The following is a 15100-nucleotide window of genomic DNA, read 5'->3' on the forward strand; positions in this document are numbered from 1 at the left end:
AACGGATAAAGACCCAGGCTGCTTGAGGAACTGGCATGTGAACCGAGAAACTGAGCGATGGAATGGGGTGAGACAGGAAAACGGTGTGTGGATTGGACATACTTCCTGTAGAGGATAAAAGCGAAGAAACTCAAAATTAAAATTTATGCTGCATCCCAGAAGCTGAAAGCGACGTGTACAGCTGGAATTAGAGCACAGTAATACTAGTGAATAGTTTACTCGAACTGTCAAAATTTTGGAAGACCTGGCAAAGTTTCTTTTCCAGGGGGTGGGGGTGGGGGGGAATAAGATATTTATGGACTGAAAAAAAAAACCCTTAAAATTCTTACTATTTACCTGACTGAATGCCAATAGTTAAAAACTTTGTGGGTGAGAACATCTAAATTGATTGTCCTGTAATTACCCGGGCAATTTATTTAATTATTTGCTGTGATTTTTACCTATGAATTCTGTGGGACCTTGGGCTAGTCACTGGCCTCTCATGAATGCAGATTAATCTCCTCTTCTACAAAATTGGATACACCAGTTTTCACAGGTAGGAGCTGAGAATGAGAAACAACATGAGAACATCCGCTACCCCAAAGCAGAATGGAAGCTTTAACCCATTCCCAACAAGGCCTCTAGGGACGGTGAAGGCATTTCCAAGGTTAAGGGAAGTTGTCCCAGAGGTCTCCTTCATGGGTTCCTCTAGCCACTCATCAAGGTTAGATGTAGCTTGGCGTAGAGCTAATTAGTTCTACGGTAAGAGGTTGGGGGACCCTTTCAGAGTAGCTGGCTCAGGAATGTATGTTGTGTCTTTCAGTGATAGTTCATCGCATTGCATCTTATGGAATCAAGACCTTTATTTAACGCTACAATTTTCCAGAAAAGGCTGTTTATGTACTCTTGCTACGCAATAGTGAGTGATTCAGGCTGCCAACCTGAAATAGCGGGTAGTAAGAGAGGAAACAATTTTCATTAACTCTCAAATATAAAAAATAGGTTTTTCATGATTCATTTTAAAGGAAAACATTTTTTCTCTCTCTGAAAGAAAACCAGCTTTCTGAAGACAAATGCAATTTGGATTGTTGTGGCTTCTCTTTTTCCACAGAGACCAACCAAATGTCTGTCTTTGGGAAAAAAGACAACTAATAAAAAAATCAAACAAATCTAGTTAGAAGAGATATATTGCATTTTCCATTATTTGTTGTACTTCACATATGATGTACATTTTAGGAAGTAGATAGGGCAAATGAATGACAGTTGATCCAGGAAAAGAAAATACAAGCAAGGATTAGATTGGAAAATGTTTGATCACTAATTCTGTAGCTCACAGCATTGGAGTAACTAATGCTTTTCTCATTGTGGAGGGGCCTCATTTTATTACTTTATACATTATACTATTATCTCAAAAGTAGAGATAAGAGAGGAAATATTACATTTCTATCATTCTCAAAGGTAATGGCATTAAAGAAATCACCATGATAAAAAATGTAAAGGTATTTGTTTTTAACTGCACTCACTTAAAGCCTTCTCTTTGTCTTGGCCCACTGTTCAATGCCACCCTTAAGACTTTTGCCTACCTATCAAATGAACACTCAGCTTTTATTTCAATTATTACCTCAAAAAACTTAAGTCAATGCTCTTCTTTTCATTCCTAGCTACCAAAGACTTTCTACTTTCGCCTCCTTCAAAAATCATTTTGAATTATAAATGCTAACTAACTTTGTTTATGGGCAAAGGTGCTTGCATTTAGTCTTACGTTAGAGACGCACCAGGAGTTCTATTTACTTCATCAGCTCATACATAGCAAAGTGGGAGAAAGAAGAGGCTTTGGGCACCCATGGAGAGTTACAGTCTTGGAGACCCGCAGGGGCACATTGTCCTGTCCTTTCCGGTCTCTGGGGGTCAGAGCCAACTCACTGACAGTGAGCTAACAAAGCCAAGTACAATAAAAGAAAGTATAAATTCCTGGTGAGGCGTTTATTCCGGGACAGAGAAATCATGTCACACATTGGTACTGATATTTTTCTTGCCATAGACACCTTAATGATGCAAAACAATATATAGTCCCAAATATATTCAGGATGGCAGACTACCAAGTGGTGGAATGTATGACAGTACAAAATACAGAGGAGCTTGGATTGTTTTCAAGCTGCCAGAATTTCCAAGGTCCGACTGATTGTGTTTAATTCCATGCGATATTTTTTCCCTTCAAGTTTGTTGCAGCTGAAATTATAAGAGCCGTGGTAACATAAGGCCAAAGGAATATTATTGTTTTGATGAAACATTTCATATTCTAACCTAGTGTCTACAAAACTAAGCAAATTGCTAGCTTCTTAACCAGTTTACAACACTCTACCAGGCCTTTTTCTCTCCTCTGTGGTTACTCTTAAAGTCACCAGATAATTACCTCTCCATTCACACTGTCTTGTGACAGCTCAGCTCTAGTCTGTAGGAGTTTAACACCTAAAAATAATTGGGGTGTCTGCTTAGGTTGTGGAATCTTGTAAGCGTTCTTGAATTCCACAAAGCCAGACAGCCAGAAGGGTTAAAAGCATTTTAGGAAATTCTGTCCTCTACGTCCATTTAAGTAGGTTCCTAGAAGTACCAGCCTGGGGTACAACCAGTCATTCTTCACAAACTGGTAACTGCACACCGCAAACACTTTGGTTATCAGAGCAGAGCCCTGTAGAATCAGTGCACTCAATAATGTCCAATAACAATGGTGAAGAGTTAGATGAACTATATTTAAAATATTTCTATCCTAATACCCCTCCTAAATCTGGCTTCCATCTTCACATCTTTATGGTATCCAATGACCTCTATTCAGCCAAGTTCAAAGGCATTTTCTCTGTCCTTATCTTCCTTGATCTTTCTGATGTATGGGACACAGCTTTTCATACCTGCCCCTTTGAAGGCTTCTGGCTTCAGTTCCTGAGACATTTCTATTGTCTTTTCTTTTTCCCCATCACCTGCCTGATCTCGCCATCTATTTCTCACATCTATATGTCTCTTTTTGTCTTTACACCTTTCCAGTCCATTTCCTTCCAACACATCTGTGATATTCTCATGTCCTGCTTTTGCAATTCTGCACCAATTCTTTCTAGTTGTTTTTTTTGTTTGTTTGCTTTCACTGAATTATGTAAACAAATACGCTCTCTAATTTGCTAATAGACCTATTTGTCTCTTAAAGCCCTGGGCACATCACAGGCACATCAAAAGTCAAGTATACAATTACAGTACAGAATTGATGTGATACAACCATATTTCATTTGCCCTCTTAAGAATGTTCACTACCTGTTCAAAGGTCACCTTCTCAAAAAACACTTTCTTTAATCATTCTGACTCAAAGTCTCTATCTCTTTTTTTGGTTTAATTTTTTAATTCACGGCAGCTTTTATTCTTTCACTATAGTTCATCGCTACTTGTATAGAATCTGAATCCATCACCAAAAATGTAAGTTTCCTGAATGTAATGAAGTTTTTTTTTCACTGCCAGAATAGTCATATCATAGCATTTATAACGGATGCTATGGAATAGCATAAACTGGAATAAACAATACCTTTGCAGTTATGGAGGTACCTTAGTTTGGCTGCTTTATGTATTTTAACATAATCTTAGCATTAAAGATGGGGTCAAAATTAAATATCACTCATTCTAGGGTGGGGATGGATGCATGGTACATGGTAAGTACTAGATATGAAAGAGCTTTAAAAGGTTTGTGGAAAAACAGAATTAAGAGATGGTGGAACATTTCTGAAAATTTTTTGAAGTCCCCTTAGAATACCTAAATTAATGAATGAGTGGATTATTGCATGATTTACTGAGAATCTGTCATCCAGACTCAGAACCTTAGAATCATCCATGACTTTTTATCTACCTCAATGCTGTAGTTTATATCCAGCTAGATGAGGTCAGAGTAGCTCTAATAAATAGGCCACACAACATGTCAGTGGCTTACAGAAGATAAAAATGTATTGTCTCAGTTTGAGGTGCCAGTTAGCAACTCCGTTATACAAAGTCACTTAGCACATTGGTTAGTTATAATGATATAACCAACCCATTGCCATCGTCAACTGGTTAAGCTAGGCTTTTATGAATTCTAGAAAGTTCTACAATGAACAAACTCATTGCCATCAATTGACTCGAACTCATAGTGACCCTATGGCAGTGGTGGTGGTTGCTGTTAGGTGCCCTTGAGTTGATTAGATCCATGGGGAGCCGATACACAACGGAAGGAACGCTGCACCGTCCTGAGGGTCTTCCTCTTGTTCACTGCCCCTCAACTTACCAAGCGTGATGGGAAAACAAAACACCAAGGAAGCACAATCACTATTTAAAGATCTAAGTCTAGAATAATCCACATTACTTATGCTCAGATTCCTTTAAGAAGGGCATAGCCATGTCGTCACACACAGATGCAAGGGACCCTGGGATTTTCAACCTATCCATCCACCTATGAAGAATGGTATGAACCTGTCCACATGCCGAGGAAGACATATTCTGACAGACAGCTATTAGCCTCCTCCGTACCTGTTGCTTTCTTATCATCCTGTTTAGATAAACTCACAGTGACCCTATTGCTGTTGTTGTTGGTGGTGGTGTTAGGTGCCATCGAGTCGGTTCTCACCCACGGTGACCTTGTGCACAACAAAAGGAAACACTGCACCATCCTGTGCCATTCTTACAGTTCTTTCTATGCCCGGGTCCACTGTTGCAGCCACTGTGTCAATCCATCTCCTTGAGGGACTTCCTCTTGTTCACTGGCCCTCCACTTACCAACCATGGCCTTCTTCTCCAGAGACTGGCCTCTCCTCACATCATGTCCAAAGCATGTAAGACAAAGTCTTGCCATCCTTTGCCTGCAAGGAGCACTCTGGCCTTACTTCTTCCAATACAGATCAGTTTGTCCTTTTAGCAGTTCATGGTACTTGCAATATTCTTCTCCAGCACCACAATTCAAAGGAATCCATTTTTCTTAGGTCTTCCTTATTCAATGTCCTACATTCATATGAGGCAATGGAAAATACCATGGCTTAGAATAGGCGCACCTTAGTCCCCAGAGTAACATCCTTGCTCTTCAATACTCTAAAGAGGTTTTGTGCAGCACACTTACGTACAGAAAAATGTCTTTTGATCTCTTAACTGCTGCTTCCATGAGTATTAATTGTGGAGCCAAGAAAGACAAAACCCTTGAAAACTTCAACCTTTGCTCCATTTATCAGGATTTTACCTCTTGGTCCAGTTTATGAGAATTTCGTGTTTTTTACATTGAATTCTGATCCATGCGGAAGGCTGCAATCCTTGATCTTCATCAAGTAATACCCTATCATTTGATCTCCCTGTTGACTCATTTTAAAGTTGTTCCAGTTTTTAATATTTTCCGCTTTTTCTTTGATCTAAATTTTTCAATGTTTTGTCCAGTTATTGTTGTTAGAGTTTTTGGGTTATTGTTTGATTTGCCTGATTTTGTATGATTGTACTGTACTTGTTCATGTACACTTACCTTTGTCGTAGTGGGTCACATGTTGGACTGCTTTGAAACCCCCAGTCACTCTGAGGGAGCAAGAGGAGGCTTTCCACTCCCATAAAGAGTTACAGTTACAGTCAGAAACACACAGGGACAGTTCTACCCTGTCCGATAGGGTCACCAGGAGTTGGCATGGACTATGGCTGTGAGTGAGTGAGGGAGTATATATTCATGAATGTTGTGGAGCACACAGGGGACAAAGTTATGAATATTTCTTAGGCCTAACCAAACTCCTTGAGGGAATAAGTCTCTAGGCCTGAGGGGCAAGGAGCTTATTCTCAGAGGACACCAGTCTATTGACATAAACAGTTCATAAAGATAATGACTCACATTTTGTCTGGACTCTTAAAAGCTCTTGAGCAGTTATCTAACGTGCAACCATTTGTCTCTTCCATCCACAGGAAAGATGAAAATATAAAGATCTCAGAAAATAATTAGTCTAATGGAGCAACAGAGCACACCAACCTCAGTCTCCACAGCCCTGAGACCGGAAGCACTAGATGGTGCTCAGCTGCCACTAACAACTGTTCAGAAAATGATCACATTAGAAGATCCTGGTAGAAAAATATGGGGAAAGATCCAAAATCACGAGAGGCTAGGTTTATTAGCTGGAAACAGAATGTGGGACCCCTGAGATTATGTGCAGTCAGGCCTGGAATTGAACCAACCCCCATTTTAGAATAATCAACTGTTTCAGAACCAAAGGGCAGCATTTTCCCTACAAAGTCCAGAAGGTTAGGACAGAAGGGGGATTAAACAGGAAACAGGGAGAAGTGGAATAAGTGATGTTATATTGAGAGAATGGCAATGGATCAGTTGAAACAAAATATATATGACCTGTTAAATGAAAATCGGATGCTCTGCTTTGTAAGCCTTCACCGAATTCATAATCAGAAGTTTCTAAAATTTATACCTCTCACTAATGCTTTGTTTTAAAAACTAGAGTAATTTATTTTAAGAAATTACATGTATGTTGATGTGTGGTTTTATTTTAAGTGACCACGAGCATTTTAAGTGATTTAAGTTTTATTTTAAGTGAATCAAGATTTAAGAATAGTTTTGTGTCAATAAATGTTTTTAAATTGTCAGAAATAACTCACATAAACCCAAACTTTTTGAACCTGTCTAAAAGTGTGAAAAGGTCCTAACTTTTAAGAGGTGGGAGAGCCACTACTGTAAGCAGATAAACGGTGGTGTTGCCCGAGCGGATTGCAACACATCCACCCCTCCTTTACCTTTCAGCCTCTTCTCTCATTTCTTGAAAGTAAAAAGATACCCATAAAACTGCCTCCATCCTCGGATCTAACATAGTCTTCACAGAAGTAACCAAGGAGAAATGATTGCTCCTTTGATGCTGCTCGTGTACATATGAAGGGAAGGGAAGACTACTGAGTGTTGCGCTGAGAAGCAGGTACCCAGGTTATTAAGGAAATGGGCTCTGCCAGCTCTCATACATAACTAATGACTGCAAAGTGCTCTGCAAATAGAAGAGCACTATATCATGGCGGGTTTAGCAACGCTGTTCCCTTTGCTCCTGGAGAAACTGACCCCTCTCTTGACATTCCGTATAAAGAAGACTTGTCTGAGCCCTGTTAGTGCAGCGGTTAAAGCACCCTAACCAAAAGGATTGGTGGTTTGAACTGAACAGCCACTCAGCAGGAGAAAGAATCTGCAGCCTGCTTCTGTCAAGATTGACAGCTTTGGGAAAAGTTATGGGGCCATTTTACTTACTTTGTCCCATAAGGTCTCTGTGAATCTGAATCTACTCCAAAGTAGTGGGTCGGGTGGTTTGATATGTAGTTATTTCAAAAGCTTTTAACTTGCATAATCAGAACAAAATTCACGGTAAAATGCTTATCAGTTATACTCTTCCCTAACCCTTATAAGTGATGTGCTGTTAGACCATCACTGAATTCTTTAATACCATAGGTTCTAGTTCAACACCAACCTTTTATCTTTGGCAAAAACTTGTATGTTCTGGCATTATACTTGTATGTTAACACAGAAGCATCTATATTCACATACATCCACCAGAATGATTCCACAGAATCCATCACCACTAAAAAAACCAAAGCATCAAAATTTTGTAAACAGTTCAACAGAAATAGTGTCCTATGTGGAAGGCAAATACATAGACTATATAGTAAGCAGTCTATAGGAGTCCTCATATAGTGGCTTGTGTTTTAGGCTACTAACCATAAGGTCAACAGTTTGAACCCACCTGCCACTCCTTGGGAGAAAGAGGAGGCTTTCTGCTCCTATAAAAATGTACAGTCTACAGGGTCACTAGGAGTTAAAATTGACTCAATGGCAGAAGTTTGCTTTAGTTTAGTTTAAGCAGGAGAGACCAGCTGTGGCCCTATATCTCAGTCTGACATTGGGAAGTTATATTATTTATCTGGCAAGAGCATTCCTGTAAACTAAAGTGTTACTTCTAAATTTATCAACACTAGGGGGAAATATTTTCAACCCCCTCCTTATAATACATTTATCTTTAGATCAATTCTAATCCTGCCACTTTATGTGCTGTTGTTCAACTATAAAACTATCATATTATCTGAGGCTAGCTATAAACAAATTAGTTCTTAGGCAGTTTTAGCTAGTCCTAGCATACTCATTTCTAAAGATATTGCTGGGCAAAATAGATCCAATCCCATTTTTGCACATGGCATGTAAGGACAGTTTTCATTAGCCTTAATGAAACTTGTAACACCACGCGGATGGGCTAATAGATGACAATGGTGAGGTTTTGCTAGCAATAGACCATGCTTTTGGTAGACGAACAGGAAAGGTATGTGTCATATACTTATTCACTATGTATGCTGAACCAAGGATCCAAGAAGCGGGGCCGTACAAAGAAGAGCTTTGCGATGGAGTTGTAGGAAGACTCGCCGGCAGTCTGCAATATGCAGATGACACAACCTTGCTTACTGGAAAAGAAGAGGGCTCCTGAAGCCCTTCCCTATGGAGCTCAAAGGGTGGGGCCTTCCGTGTGGACTACACCTCAGCGTCAAGAAAGCGAAACTCACGACTGGGCCAAGGAGCACGTCACAGTAAACAGAGAGGAAAAATTGAAGTTCTCGTGACTTTTATGTTACTTGGGGCCACACGCAATGCCCATGAAAGCAACAGTCAGGCAATTGAATGGCATACTGCCATGGGCAAACCTGCTAAAAAACGTGTGTTAAAAAAACAAAGCTGTCACTTTGACAGCTAAGTGCTGCTGAGCCAAGCCCTGGTGGTCTCCACTGCCACGAATGCATGTGAAGGCCCCACAAGCAAGGAAGACGAAGACTGAAGATCGACCCATTGGAATGATGGCACTGACAAAGAAGATTGAGTTACACCACCGCCTGCCAGAAGCCCGGGAAAATCGGTCTTGGGGGAAAAAAACAAAAGCAGACCTCTTCTGAGAAGTGACAATAACTCAGCTATCTTATGTACTTTGGATACGTCATTAGAGAAAACAAAACAAACCATATGTTTGGGTCAGGAGAAAAAAGGAAGACACTCCACGAGTTAGATTGACACAGTGACTGCTACCGGGGACTCAAAGGAGGAAAGTGAGGCTGGCGCAGGGCCGGGTAGTGCTGACACTTCAATACGCAGGGTCTCTATGAGACGGAACTGACTTGAGGGCACCAGACAGCCTATCAACAACCCCCTTCACTCAAGTGCTCAACTCTTGGCAAGTAAAATTGGGTGGAAATTTAACCACACATGAAAGATCACTGTAAATACTATATAGTTGCATAGACTTCAAGGGTACATCTTAGTCTTAAGATTTTGAAATGTACTGGTGTGATACTAAAATAGAATTCCAAGTAGTAAACCTCCAAATATTAGGGAGAGTAAATGAATTATTTTAGGTCTTATTAAACATTTTCCTTTTTCAGAGCTGCTAATCCATATTTTCCATGTCTAATCTTTTTAGATATCAATCATTCATGAAAGTAAAGTTTTTATGTTTTACAAATAAAGTCACTGGCTATTTTTATTTCAACTATTTCTTTTTAAAACACTGATCTCTCATAACATAAAGTCTTGAATTACTGAGACATAAAATTTAAAATAACTATCCATTAAATTCTGAGTTTAAAATGAGATTTTCACTAATTGAGCCTATAAGTATGTCTTCTTTTTATTACCTAAAACACACGTTCAAAGTACACGTATCCTTTTAATAAATCTAACTCATATTTTAAATGATTCCTCTTTGCCAAGAAAGACAGAAATAGCTTTGCTTTTGCTGAGCCTATTTTTAAAGTAAGTCTCTTTACAATGAAAAAGAAAAGAAGTTGTTCTAACAAGTGGTTATTGAAATGTTTAGGACAACACACAATTTTACTTAGAAGTAAGCAATTTTTTTTACTGAATGAAAAGAAATTGTACTTAAAATTAATTGAGATTATAAATGTTCTAAATTATCAAAATGACTACAGAACAGGGCCTGCATCAAATAACATTTTGCAAATCATATCCAAATGATATATAAACAACTACTTTACAATTTTAAATTACAAATAGGTGAAAAGACAGACAACATTTTGAAGAAATACTAACTAAAAACCCATTGGGCGGGGGAGTGAAATCTTTCATAGCCTTTAAAAGTTCATTCCCACCATATTTTACTTTAGCCCATTCAGTGGCCTGTCTAGTATTATCTCTATATACCTGCTAAGTTTAACAAGTTTCAAACAACACATTGTATTTGTGACAGGTCAAAATAAACAGCAACTCTTATCCATGAGAAAAAGAAAAGTTGGTGACTTAATTACTGTTACGGATTCTTTTCTTGGCAGCACGGGGAATCTCCCTGCAGATTCTTTTATTTCCTGAAGCTTGGTGGTGGGGGGGGGGGAGTTGTTTTGTTTGTTTTTCACCCTGACACACAGCCATTTTGCTGAGGGCAGGCAGGCGAAAGTAAGAAACGTGGGTCCACAGTGTCAAAGCTGGAAGATGCCTTGTTTGGATTAACACCATTTTAAGCACGTAACTCAACTACCCTCGCCTACGTCTAGGATTCGTTTTCAATCAAAGGTAGTATTATCTATGCTAACACACATGCACTCGCACTCATATAATATTTGAAAATGAGAATAGTGAGTATAAAGAAGGAAATAGGACTTTTATTTGTTGCTATCCTTTTTTTTCTCTTTCAAACGATTTTATTAGGACCTAATCCACACATCAGACCGTTCTATAGTTGAATCCTGTCAGGCAGTGTTGTACAGTCGCGACCACAATCAGTTTCAAAACATTTTTCTTCCTTGTACGCTTTGATTAGGACTCCTACAAAAAGCAACGTAACTATGGAAGTGGATGGTAGGTGAATTTTATATCGATGAAACTTTATAAAAAAGATGTAACTAGGAACCCCTCCTCATTTTCAAATATGAAAGAGAAGAAAAAGCAAACAAATTCCGTGGGGATCAAAATTATAATCTCACTCAATTAATTTGAAACTGGAGCCCGAAACTAACTCTGAAGGAGAAAGCTTTCCGTTTGGCTTTGTGCTGGTCCAGGAAGGTGGGGGGGTAGGGGGGTCGGCCAGGCGGTGGTCTCCTCGCCCTCCAGTGAAGGGCAATGCCAGCCGGCCGCATGGAAATCAACCAGGCAGGGCCAAGGCTCCCCTGGTGTCCCTGAGAAGTGGCCACGAAGCCAATGCAAAAGCACATGCAGGGAGGGAAAAAGAAAGGGCCGCGGTAGGGACGCCCTGTCCCAGATGGTGACGCATCTTTCTCGGTACATGCGGGAAAACGCAGCTTATGAGCGAACTAAATGTTTTTATTGATCGCCCTGCAGTCAGAGCCCACTGACCCTGCAAACCGTAAGTGGCTTGAGCGCAGCATGCCATTTCCAGGCAGCAGGTGAAGCCACTGGGTCAGTCCCAGACACCTGGCCCCAGCGCTCTCTCTCCGCAGCTCCACCACCTCCTGGGCCCCCCGGTTGGGAGAAGCCAGGGCGGAGGCACTGCGCCCGGGCGGCGAGGGCCCCCGGCTCCGGCCTGGCCGGCGGGACCGCGGGCGCCCCCCCCTCCACTCACGACGACGGGGGGGTGGCCGGGACGCGGCGCGGCGGAGTCTCGGGGCCGGCCGGGCAATGGAGGTTGAGCAGCATTCCCCATTAAACAATAAAGCGAGCTGTAAAGCCTCAGGTGCTGTGTTTGTGGTGCTGTCGGCTCGGTGCGGTGGCTCCGGGCCCGGGGGCGCGAAGCGCAGTGGGCCGGGAGCGTCTCTTCGGCTGATCCCAGGGAGAGATAAGGAGCCGCCGAGTCACCAGCTCTGTCTAGACTCGCGACCTCACAAGTCAAGCGCCTTGTTTGGATTAGCCCTTCAAATCTGCCAACCTGATCAAGTCCTGAAAGAGAAGGGCCCAGCAACACCCTCTTCCCCGACCGCCCCTCCTGTAAGGGATCCAGGGCCCACTTGCCTGCGGGAGTCCAGGGGCTGGTTAGACCAGTGTCCAGGTCCCCATTCTCCCACCCCCCAACCCCCACCGAGAGCAGAGGACGCTGCCCTTTCTTCTGCCTAGAAGGAGGGGAGATGCCTGGGGTGTGATGTGGGACAGAGAACCATTGGAAAGACAGGCGAAAACTAGTAGTGGCCAAACTCAAAGCCGCGGCCCCACTCCCACGCGCCAAACGAAGACCACTTTTCAGTGGAATGGTGAGGGTATCCCGGGAGGATGAGTCGTTCTGGGTTGAGGTCTTCCTAAAGGGCAGGACCCAGGGGCCCCTTCTCCCCACCTGGCAAAAAGTAACCTTATCTCCAACCTTTTCCCCAATATTGGGCGTCTCCTTTGGGCGGGAGTATATTACTATCACTATTTTCTGTTTTAGAACTCTCCTTAGAAATGTTGAGCGCTTTTGCAGATAGATGATTAAGCAAAAGGATTTTCAAAACGCATTAAAAAAAACAATACTAAGGACCCTGGGCCAACTCAGGTGCTGTTCCAGGGAAAGACTGGCTGGCTACTGGAGTCAACAGCTTAAGCGTCATGAAAATTACAGGATGTGATCTTAGCAATGGCCACAGCAAACACGGAGGAGCCATCCTTGCTGACCCTCCCCCTCCCAGGCTTCCTGTGAACCAACTTCTCTGTCTACACTTCAGACGTCTCTCGGAGGTGTGGAGAGATCCTCCATCACGACTTGGGACATTGTAAGCTGTGAAGTTTATGTTTGTGGCGCCTGGGCTCAAACATCCATTCAGTGGCTAGCTCTGTTATCAAGAAAACAACAATCAGAAAAGATCAGTAAACAGGGTTGGCCACAACCAGCGTGCTGGATTAACTTGGGCACATTCTTTAAAATCGCCAACTCCCAGTGGAAGAGTTTCTTGTTCTGATTTGAAATATTTGAATAATTTCAGACTCTGGCTCACGTTAGCAAAGTACTATATTTTAATAGTCACACAGACAAAGTCCCTTTATTTTTTTCTCTCCCCCAAGAAAGCGCCCCCTTGCCTTGAGATGGAGTCTTTAATTGTTGATTAGCAGAGGGAATGTAAATAGTTCTTAATGAATACACTTCAAGCATCATTTGGATTATAAATCTCTTTTTAAAAATTTGACTGAGCTGAACTTTTACAAGTAAGAAAACCAAGTTCTTTCCACTTAAACTGTTCCCTTGTACTCAGTCCTATCAGGGCGAGATTAAATGCCCAAGTTGGCTGGGTTCCATCCAAACTTGGTTCTTCTTTCGGTTTGAAACCCAGATTTTATACTTTTTTGTCTTTTCTTTTTTAAGAAAAAAGAAATGGCTAAGTAAATCCACATGGGACTTACAAGAGTTATATTTCAGTAAGCTCGATCCTACAGCTTAAAAGTCTAAGGTGCTAGGGAAATACAAAATAGGTCTAGTACCTTGAAAGCACATTATCTTTTGGCTGGTAGTCAAAAGGCGGAAATAGACCAGAAATGAGGTCAACATCATGAGTAGAGCAACATCATCAGGGTGACAGGCAGCAAGACACCAGAGTCATCTATTTCATCCTGAACTCCAAAAGTGTTGTGGATGGACAAAGTGGGACACAAAACACCCAACAACCAGAAAGGCTCTTTCAGTGCAGGAAGAAAAAACAGAGGGAGGTCTTCATATAGAATTCTAACTCAGGACCCACTTTAAGTGTTTAAAAAAAAATCCCAGGTTCATTTGCTGAATAGGAAAGAGAGAGACATAGGTCAAAATAGAAACTGCTATGCTTCTGAAACAATAGGGTGGGAGGAAAGAACCCGTGTCTGAGAGTGTAGATACTGATGTGGGTTCCCTGATTTAAGGGGAGCATCTGAGAGGCGTTTAGTTGCATTACATTTTAGCTGGCAGAAGCTGGAGGAAATGAGTCATAATGTCCAGAAGGAAGGATTCAGAGTAATAAGGGGAGGGAGGATCAAAGATAATAGCAAACAGGAGGGATTTCATTAGAGGAGCCCAGCTCAGAACGTGGTCTCCAGAGATGGGCAGGGAAAAGGAGGGTATGGGCAAGAGAAGGTTTGCAAACAAGAAGACATTTCAGCTACACATTGTAACACACATGCTGTGGAGCCCAGAAGGGGAAGACACACCTTTCGTATGAATAATACAAGACCTAGAATGCTATCGACCCATCAATCCATTTTCAGCCATCAGGCAACAACTATCTTGACTCCAGCAAGTGAAACCAAATCATTCATCACCCCCTCCCCAAATTACGGTACTTAAATTCAAGCTGTGAGTTTCAGAAGAGACTGACATCTCTATATGTAAAACATCAGCACACACATCCACACATTTAATCTTAAAAAACGGAAGGCCCAGATGAAGAAGCATCACAGCGAGGTCCAGGTTGGTGTCGCCAGGTCCCTCCCCATTGCACTCGAATGCTGGAGGTTTTGTTGCTGTTGGTTGTTTGCTTTCTCTCCATTTATCTACAGCCCAACTTTTCCAAAGAGTCTACCAGAGGCGGTGACTGAGGAAAGATTCCTAGCGCTCCCTATCAGGGTTGGGTGATCAGCTAACAGAGTTTGCAAGCAATATTCACCAGTATTCAAACTGGACAGGCCACCGGTCTTAGTTACCCTTGATTAGGTAGTGTGGGGAGGGCAAGGGTGAGGAAAGAGAGAGGTAGACAGGCGAAAAGGACGGACCAATAGAAAACAGTGAACAGGAAGCTCGGAAGAGTCAAGTCCGGTGGCAAGAGATTAGAGAGGAGGGCTTAGGGAGGGAAAAGGAAAATAAAAAAGGCCTTTTCCCGGAGAAGATCCGTGTGAGATAAGACATAACTCTTGTTTTCCTCTGCAGACGACTGCAAGCCATTATTACCGCCGGCCAAATTATTACCCCTCTGTCAGGAATTAGACACAATAATCAAAGTAATCAACGGGCATGTCTAATGCACTGTAACATTTTCAATGCAAAGTTTGTTTTCTCTCTGCCCCCACGTTAGAGCCTATAATTAACCCGTTATGTAGAACGACGCCAAACAAAAGCCTAATTGAGGCTCGGTTCGCGATTTGCCCCAGGTTTTGGAGCGGCTGGGATCGACTTGAGGGCTGGGGAGCTGAGGGTCCCCTCACAAGGCTCACCCGCACCCCCTCCTCCTCCGAGGG

This window comes from Echinops telfairi, unplaced genomic scaffold, assembly GCF_000313985.2.
Source record: "Echinops telfairi isolate 266 unplaced genomic scaffold, ASM31398v2 ScPeMD7_7469;HRSCAF=8507_1, whole genome shotgun sequence".
Lineage (NCBI taxonomy): Eukaryota > Metazoa > Chordata > Mammalia > Afrosoricida > Tenrecidae > Echinops > Echinops telfairi.